The sequence below is a fragment of the Salvelinus fontinalis genome, chromosome 7 (assembly GCF_029448725.1).
Source record: "Salvelinus fontinalis isolate EN_2023a chromosome 7, ASM2944872v1, whole genome shotgun sequence".
Lineage (NCBI taxonomy): Eukaryota > Metazoa > Chordata > Actinopteri > Salmoniformes > Salmonidae > Salvelinus > Salvelinus fontinalis.
The window spans coordinates 64,448,656-64,458,124 of record NC_074671.1 but is presented as its reverse complement, the minus strand read 5'-3'; the positions used below and the strand labels follow the sequence as shown (position 1 = coordinate 64,458,124).

Genomic DNA, 9,469 nt, shown 5'->3' with positions numbered 1-9,469 from the left:
CTATCATTGCTATGCAGACGACACACAACTAATCTTCTCCTTTCCCCCTTCTGATGACCAGGTGGCGAATCGCATCTCTGCATGTCTGGCAGACATATCAGTGTGGATGACGGATCACCACCTCAAGCTGAACCTCGGCAAGACGGAGCTGCTCTTCCTCCCGGGGAAGGACTGCCCGTTCCATGATCTCGCCATCACGGTTGACAACTCCATTGTGTCCTCCTCCCAGAGCGCTAAGAACCTTGGCGTGATCCTGGACAACACCCTGTCGTTCTCAACTAACATCAAGGCGGTGGCCCGTTCCTGTAGGTTCATGCTCTACAACATCCGCAGAGTACGACCCTGCCTCACACAGGAAGCGGCGCAGGTCCTAATCCAGGCACTTGTCATCTCCCATCTGGATTACTGCAACTCGCTGTTGGCTGGGCTCCCTGCCTGTGCCATTAAACCCCTACAACTCATCCAGAACGCCGCAGCCCGTCTGGTGTTCAACCTTCCCAAGTTCTCCCACGTCACCCCGCTCCTCCGCTCTCTCCACTGGCTTCCAGTTGAAGCTCGCATCCGCTACAAGACCATGGTGCTTGCCTACGGAGCTGTGAGGGGAACGGCACCTCAGTACCTCCAGGCTCTGATCAGGCCCTACACCCAAACAAGGGCACTGCGTTCATCCACCTCTGGCCTGCTCGCCTCCCTACCACTGAGGAAGTACAGTTCCCGCTCAGCCCAGTCAAAACTGTTCGCTGCTCTGGCCCCCCAATGGTGGAACAAACTCCCTCACGACGCCAGGACAGCGGAGTCAATCACCACCTTCCGGAGACACCTGAAACCCCACCTCTTTAAGGAATACCTAGGATAGGATAAAGTAATCCTTCTCACCCCCCCCCCCCCCTTAAAAGATTTAGATGCACTATTGTAAAGTGGCTGTTCCACTGGATGTCATAAGGTGAATGCACCAATTTGTAAGTCGCTCTGGATAAGAGCGTCTGCTAAATGACTTAAATGTAAATGTAAAATGTAGAAAGACCAGTTCTGACAGTAGGTCCTCTTACTACGGGACCAGCCATGGAAGCTCCATCAGTCTGACAGTAGGTCCTCTTACTACAGGACCAGCCACTTGGCACATCTTTTCACTCAACAGCTACATGTCCCATTCTTTGGCATTTAAAAACACTGTGATGATTCTCCGTTGCTGCTCCAGTTTCAACTGTTCTGCCTGCGGCTATGGAAGCCTGACCTGTTCACCAGACGTGCTGTTTTCAACTCTCTAGAGACAGCAGGAGCGGTAGAGATACTCTCAATGATCGGCTATGAAAAGCCAACTGACATTTACTCCTGAGGTGCTGACCTGTAGCACCCTCGACAACCACTGTGATTATTATTATTTGACACTGCTTGTGTTCTATGAACATTTGAACATCTTGGCCATGTTCTGTTATAATCTCCAGCCAGAAGAGGTCTGGCCACCCCTCATAGCCTGGTTCCTCTCAAGGTTTCTTCCTAGGTTCTGGCCTTTCTAGAGAGATTTTCCTAGCCACTGTGCTTCTACACCTTGCTGTTTGGGGTTTTAGGCTGGGTTTCTGTAAAGCACTTTGTGACATCAGCTGATGTAAGAAGGGCTTTATAAATACATTTGATTGGTTGATTGATGAGGCTGGGTCAAAATCTCTGACATTGAAGCTAAGGAATCCTATTCTGTACTTTTCCAGATAAAACCGTCTCAAACCTCAACAGCACTGATAAGCTTTCACTTCTTTAACCCTCTTTCCTACTGATCAACGTTTAGGCTTCAACCACTCTGTCTCCCTTCACATGTTCTTTAACAAGATCATCCATGGACATAGATATTGGGACCTCAGATTACTCCCTTCAATTTAGCATGGCTTCTGAGCTTCGTCCCATTATGATTTTCCAATTGAAGAATCTTCCCTTGCTGAACCTGACTAGCACAAGATATTAACAATCTACCATTTTAAATGTTTTATTTCACCTTTATTTAACCAGGTAGGCTAGTTGAGAACAAGTTCTCATTTACACTGATGAGGCCCAGTTTAACTTCACCTCTCTTTTATGGCCTTGGTTAATCAGATAAGGTGTAAATGAGGCCCTGTGGTCTCCTCAAACACCATCCCAACTTTCCACTGTGACACATTATTACTCTAGCTCCCTAACTTGGGCCTCTTTAGTTTCTATACTACATGCGCCACTGCTTCCAGTATCATTATCTCTGTTCTTCCACTACAGACCATTCACATTCTAGGCCCTCATCCTCCCGCTCCATATCATCACAACTGTCCCCCACATTGATCGCATTCCAGCACAGCTGTTGCTTCTCAAACTCTCTCCATTTCCATTGTTTCTGGGGTGTCAAACTCACTCCATTGAGGACCGAGTCTCCGCGGGCCTTGTTTTTTTTCCTTTCAATTAAAACCTAGACAATCAGATGAGGGGAGTTCCTTACTAATTAGTGACATTAATTCATTAATCAAGTACAAGGGTGGAGCGAAAACCCGCAGACACTTGGTCCTCCATGGAATGAGTTTGATACGTGCTCCGATTCATCCACAGTAATCGACGCCATTCCATGCAGTTGGCCTCTCTCTCCAAATGGTGAAGGAAAACTTTAGTTAGCTTCCCTCTATTTTGACACTCCATTACACAGCCTCATGTCGCCATTTCACCGCGAGCAAACTCCTAGAAAGACGACCGAAACCGTTGAAGCCGCCATTTGACTAGCCTCGTCCGAACCATCCTGATCTCGTAAGCTTACATTAACGAAACAGTGTATGTAAACTCGCGAGATCAGGACGGTTCGGATGAGGCTATATACCAGCTCATAAACAACATTTTACACAAAACCAAGAACTCAAATAAGTGGAATCTTTACGAAATGACTTTGACGAAATTATGTACATACACTCAGACAAACCCAAAGTCTAGCTAAGTGACTTGTAAAATCGTTTTTAATCACGTTCTTCACTCACTCGGTTTGACTCCAAAATAACGCATACAATTAAAACCTTTACCAAACGTGATAATACTTGACGGATTTGTTACCTAGCATATTATATATTCTTTCGACATTAGGAAGTTTAAACATGCTATTACATACCTACAATTATACATTTGAAACGGACACAACCACTATCGACATAACACAATTCTGTCGTTTTCTACCCGGAACTTCCTGTTCCCCACTACGACAATGCAACAGCGTCATCTTCTTCTCTGGTATACTGACATTTACACACATATAACGTGTCTGCCGCCACCAACTGTACGGTTAGTAAACTGTAGAAATAAAGACATGTCCATTTCGGAAACAACGACATAAAAAAAAATACATAAATAGATAAATAAAAACATCCCACTCCTTCAGTCACTGTACTATTCAAATCACATCCCTACACAGTCTCATAGGCCTCGTAGGGAGGAACATCTTCAGTCAGTATTCCCTGCAATCAGTGGTGTAAAGAGATCTGTCGGACTCACTAAACACAAATGCTTGGTTTGTAAATTATGGGTGTGATCTTAAATTCAATCTGGAGTGCCAGAGTGCGCTTGGGCGTTCGTAAATTCAGAGCGTTGTCAGATTGTCAGTTCGTATCGCTCTCGGAGCGTTCAGAGCCACACTGGCGGAGGAGTAGGGTTGATTCAAGCGTTCTGACTAGCTTGCTAGCTACTTCCAGTACAAATGAGCGAACTCTGACCATTTCACTCGCCTTAGCTGAGCTGGTTAGGTTGTGTTCATGTTATCCAGAGCATTGGTGACTTTAACTGTGCTACAGGCAACAATTTATTTACGCTTTTTTTATCGACGTTTACTGACACCGGCCGTTTTCAAGGGGTGTTGAGCGTTCGTTTGTCATCAATTATTCTGCCCTCTGGCACTCACACGAGAGTGCTCTGAAATCGGAGTGTATATAGCCAGAGCGAATTTAGGAACGTACGCTATGTCTGAGTGTTGGACTGTGCCCCTTACATTTAAACTACAATAAAATCGTGCTGTCTGATTTGCTTAATATAAAGAATTTGAAATGATTTGTACTTTTACTTTTGATACTTAAGTATATTTTAGTAATTACATGTACTTTTGATAATTATGTATATGTTAAACTAAATACTTTTAGACTTTTACGCAAGTAGTATTTTACTGGGTAGCTTTCACTTTTACCTTGATAGGAAAGGACTCAAGTATCTTTACATTTACTCAAATATGACAATTGGCTACTTTTCCACCACTGCCCGCAATGCTTCCAATGTTAATTCCTGAACTCCCAAAAACCTTTCATCCGCACATACAATTCATCTTTACAATCGGTATCCTTCAACTGGTAAACGACATTATGAATCTCAACAGGTTGCGGGGCATCCACTGCCATAGCTTCCTCAGCACCAATCACTCTTTCAACTATTTCCCGCGCCTCCCAGTAGGAGAACTACTGTACAGTTAATTGATGTGGATGTTCCCTGATATAATAAAAATTATACAAGTTCCGGTGTTATGAAACTGATGGAGACCATTTGTTTAAAAAACGATTTATTTAACTAGGCACATAGCATACATAACAGGTTAGGATAATTAAAGTGGCAGGTTAGGATCATTAAAGTGGCAGGTTAGGATAATTAGCATGGCAGGTTAGGTGACTGAGGTTAAGGTTAGGAAAAGGGTGAGGGTTAGGGATTTGTTAACCATGCAAGTTTGGATAACTAACGTGGCGGTTAGGAGACTGAGATTAAGGTTAGGAAAAGGGTTAAGGTTAGGCTTAGCTACAATGCTACATTTGTCAAAAAATGTTGTCCCCAACGCAAAAGAAACGGCCACGGACCAATGGGGAGTATCAATTGGTGTAAACTTGATTTCATGAAACACCCGATATCAGAGGACGCCCCTAATTGTTTGTAAACAAAACAAAGACTCTAATTTAGTTTGTAAACAATACATCTATTGGATTATTCAAGTAATTGCCTTAGAGTCTGATTTTTCCCATCATTCACAGCCAAAGTTAACTATTTTAGATTCATGCTGTGAGGTGGGTGAGCTTATGCCACATGCAGATGCTGAAGGGAAAAAACACCTCTTGACCTGCGTGTTTATAATGTAGGTCAAGGTGCAGCCTCGTCTCATAGACTAGATGTAACATAGTAAATATAAATCCGGGACTCTCAAAATAGTGTGATATGCTATGTTATTATGGTTACATAAGACAGATGGTTACGTAAAAGTTCTTATGGCTGAGATCCCGGTAACGGGATCGATATGACAACAGCCAGTGAAAGTGCAGGGCGCCAAATTCAAACAACAGAAATCTCATAATTAACATTCCTCAGACATACAAGTATTTCACACCATTTTAAAGATACACTTCTTGTTAATCCCACCACAGTGTCCGATTTCAAATAGGCTTTACAGCGAAGCACCACAAACGATTATGTTAGGTCAGAGCCAAGTCACAGAAAAACACAGCCATTTTTCCAGCCAAAGAGAGTAGTCACAAAAAGCACAAATAGAGATAAAATGAATCACTAACTTTTGATGATCTTCATCAGATGACACTCATATACACTTCATGTTACACAATACATGTATGTTTTGTTTGATAAAGTTCATATTTATATAAAAAAATCTCAGTATACATTGGCGCTTTATGTTCAGTAGTTCCAAAAACATCCAGTGATTTTGCAGAGCCACATCAATTTACAGAAATAGTCATTATAAATGTTGATGAAAATACAAGTGTTATGCATGGAACTTTAGATACACTTCTCCTTAATGCAACCGCTGTGTCTGATTTCAAAAAGCTTTACGGAAAAAGCAAACCATGCAATAATCTGAGTACGGTGCTCAGAGCCCAAACCCGCCAAAAAGATATCCGCCATATTGTGCAGTCAACAGATGTCAGAAATAACATTATAAATATTCACCTACCTTTGATGATCTTCATCAGAATGCACTCCCAGGAATCCCAGTTCCACAATAAATGTTTGTTTTGTTCGATAATGTCCATCATTTATGTCCAAATAGCTTCTTTTGTTAGCGCGTTTGGTAAACAAATCAAAACTCACGAAGAGCGTTCACTAGTTGCAGACGAAATGTCAAAAAGTTCCGTTACAGTCCGTAGAAACATGTCAAACGATGAATAGAATCAATCTTTAGGATGTTTTAATCATGAATCTTCAATAATGTTCCAACCGGAGAATTCCTTCGTCTGTAGAAAAGCAATGGAATGCGAGGTCGCTCTCACGTGAACGAGCGTCACAGGCTCTCTGGCAGACCTCTGACTCATTCCCCTCTCATTCATTCCCCCTTCACAGCAGAAGCCTGAAACAACGTTCTAAAGACTGTTGACATCTTGTGGAAGCCTTAGGAAGTCAATAGGGGCTGAGTTGAAAAACGACCAACCTCAGATTCCCGCTTCCTGGTTGGATTTATTTCTCAGGTTTCTGCCTGCCATATGAGTTCTGTTATACTCACAGACATCATTCAAACAGTTTTAGAAACTTCACAGTGTTTTCTATCCAAATATACTAATACTATGCATATATTAGCAACTGGGACTGAGTAGGAGGCAGTTTACTCTGGGCACCATATTCATCCAAGCTACTCAATACTGCCCCAATAACAAGTTAATAAATGGAATTTGGTGGTGCTGTACTGTAACAGCGAGCTGAGCCAGTTGAAAGTATTGTCACCAGGGATACATTGTTGGTGACTGTGTGCTCCTTCATTAGTTTTGTATTTCTTATTAATTTATTTCTGGTACTCTCCGACCTGAGTGGCATGAGACCTGTGTGGCGTTGCACTGTTAAAATCATCCCAGTGTGGAGATGAAACACGTGTGTTGCAAAGCCACATGCTCTGTCCTCTCTGCTCTACCTAGGTGTTATAATGTGGGTAATACAGAGATAATACTAACACCGAGATAACCACTGCTCTACCTAGGTGTTTTAATGTGGGTAATACAGAGATAATACTAACACCGAGATAACCACTGCCCTACCTAGGTGTTTTAATGTGACTAATACAGAGATATTACTAATACAGAGATAACCACTGGACATGCATTTTCCATTATGCCATTGTGTTTACCACTTCAGATCCTTAAATTGTAGTTTAAACCATATACAGGGCATTATACAAGACCCCTTGACTTTTCCACATTTTGTTACTTTACAGCCTTATTCGAAAATTGATTAAATGCATTTTTTTACCCCTCATCAATATACACACAATACCCCATAATGACAAAGCGAATATTTTAGCAAATTTATAAAAAATAAATACCTTATTTGGTAAGTATTCAGACACTTTACTCTCAGACTCAAAATTGAGCTCAAGTGCATCCTGTTTCCATTGATCATCCTTGAGAATTTTCTACAACTTGACTGGAATCCACCTGTGGTAAATTCAAATGATTGGACATGATTGGAACAGGAACACACCTGTCTATATAAGGTCCCACAGTTGACAGTGCAAGTCAGAGCAAAAACCAAGCAATCAGGTTGAAGAAATTGTCCGTCAAGCTCCGAGACAGGTTTGTGGCGAGGCACAGATCTGGAGAAGAGTACCAACACATTTCTCAAATCTCTGTTGGCTGGGCTCCCCGCTTGTGCCGTCCAACTCCTGCCCCACGTCGGGCGCAAACCTTTTAAGGGCTCCTGAGTGGCGCAGCTGTCTAAGAAACTGCATCTCAGTGCAAGAGACATCACTACAGTCCCTGGTTCGAATCCAGGCTGAATCACATCAGGCCGTGATTGTGAGTCACTTAGTATTACCTTCTTAGCTACAGTATACATATCTCCCTGGCATATTACATAATTTATGCAGCAGGAGACAAGACATTTTTGGACTCACCTTGTTATGCTGTGCTCACTTGAACAGGAAGGTGGCGCGGCAGTCCTTCGTGGGCATATTTTGTCATCAAACTTTGTCATCAAAGTCTGGCATTCTCTGGAGTTATGGTGCTTTTAAGACAACTGGGAACTCAGAAAAAAATTATGACGTCAGTGATCTTCAGGTCGTAGCTGTAGAAAGAGGCCCGAGTTCCCAATTTACAATTCCGAGTTGGATGAAAGTTCAAAACGTATTTTCCCAGTCGTAGCTTGCTTTTCCCTGAGTTCCCAGTTGTCTTGAACTCACTCAAGTCAGATTTTTCAGTGCCGAGTTAAGTTGTTTTGAGCGCGGCACAAATCAAGCTTCATTGACAGCTTGGCCAATGTTGAATGTTTACAATTTTAAACTACGAAAAGAGCCCCTTAATCTTAGACTTGAGACCAAAGAGCCACTCCACTGAATAGCACGCTAATGATTGCTTTGCAATGCTTGCAGTTAGCCACTGATTCCTTCCAAACTACTCATTGTTGAATTTGCAATTTGTTGTGTAATGTTTATGTCCAATGGCCGATGAGCACCGATACATTTTATCTACAATTTCTCATGATTTCTCTTCATATGACAAAGATTAAAAAGGATTTGCCAGTAGATTGTCGACTCGAATCATGATGACTGCTAGCTCAGATTTTGAAAGTAAGATGTTGACATGATCAGTCCAATCAAAGCGACTGTAGATATAACATGATTTGACGTTATTTTATCTGTGGACAATGACCTTGAGCCTTCTTGGATGGGCATTTCTAATGTAACTCTATGGCAGCACCCAAGGGGCTTGAATCTTCAAGTTCTACCCTTAGACTTGGCAGTGACGTATTGTCCCCATGAATGACAGAACACTGAGCCAATCACGGCACAACGCTCCGTATTTTCTGCTGGCTTGCCCCACCTCCACAGAAAGCAATGAGCTAGGCTGAAAGACCTGCATTTTGGAGCTGCCTAACTCAAGAAAACGAAAAAGAGACAATGTTTGTATAGGCTTTATTAACAACTCAATTACATGTTTTTTTACATTGGTTGCAAACAGATCATTTTTTTCACACTTTTTTATTGCTAAAACTGTGGGGCTCAAAACAGGTGGCTCACCTGCCCTGAATGATGGGTCGCCACTGAACTTATCTAGAACACTGCAGTCCGTCTGGATGTTTAACCTTCCAAAGTTCCCCCATGTCACCCTGCTCCTCCGTACATTCCACTGGCTTCCAGCCGAAGCTCACATCCACTACAAGACAATGGTGTTTACTTACGGTGCAGCAAGAGGAACAGCCCCATCTCTACCTTCAGGCGATGCTCAAACTCTGTATCCCAACCCGGGGACTCAGTTCTGCCACCTCTGGTCTCATGGCCGTCCCACTGCTACAGGAGGTCAAGCTCCCTCTCAGCCCAGTCTAAGCACTTCTCTGTCCTGGCACCCCAATGGTGGCACCAGCTTCCCTCTGATGCTAGGACAGCAGAGTCCCTGCCCATCTGCCCGAAAAGATCTGAAACCCTACGTCTTTAAAGAGTATCCCCCCCAAAATACAAATAATACTAATACTAATAATAATAATGTGACACTGACTAATTAAGGAGAAATGTATT

General features: G+C 42.6%; 1 protein-coding gene and 1 pseudogene across 1 annotated transcript in view; both read right to left on the bottom strand.

Moving 5' to 3' along the window:
- The window catches only part of LOC129860156 (zinc finger protein OZF-like), a 170,601-nt gene that overhangs the window by 44,048 nt on the left and 117,084 nt on the right, over nucleotides 1-9,469 (bottom strand). The gene's annotated exons all lie outside the window — the stretch shown is intronic.
- Nucleotides 1-9,469, bottom strand: part of LOC129860189 (zinc finger protein 501-like) — a 167,967-nt pseudogene that overhangs the window by 44,048 nt on the left and 114,450 nt on the right.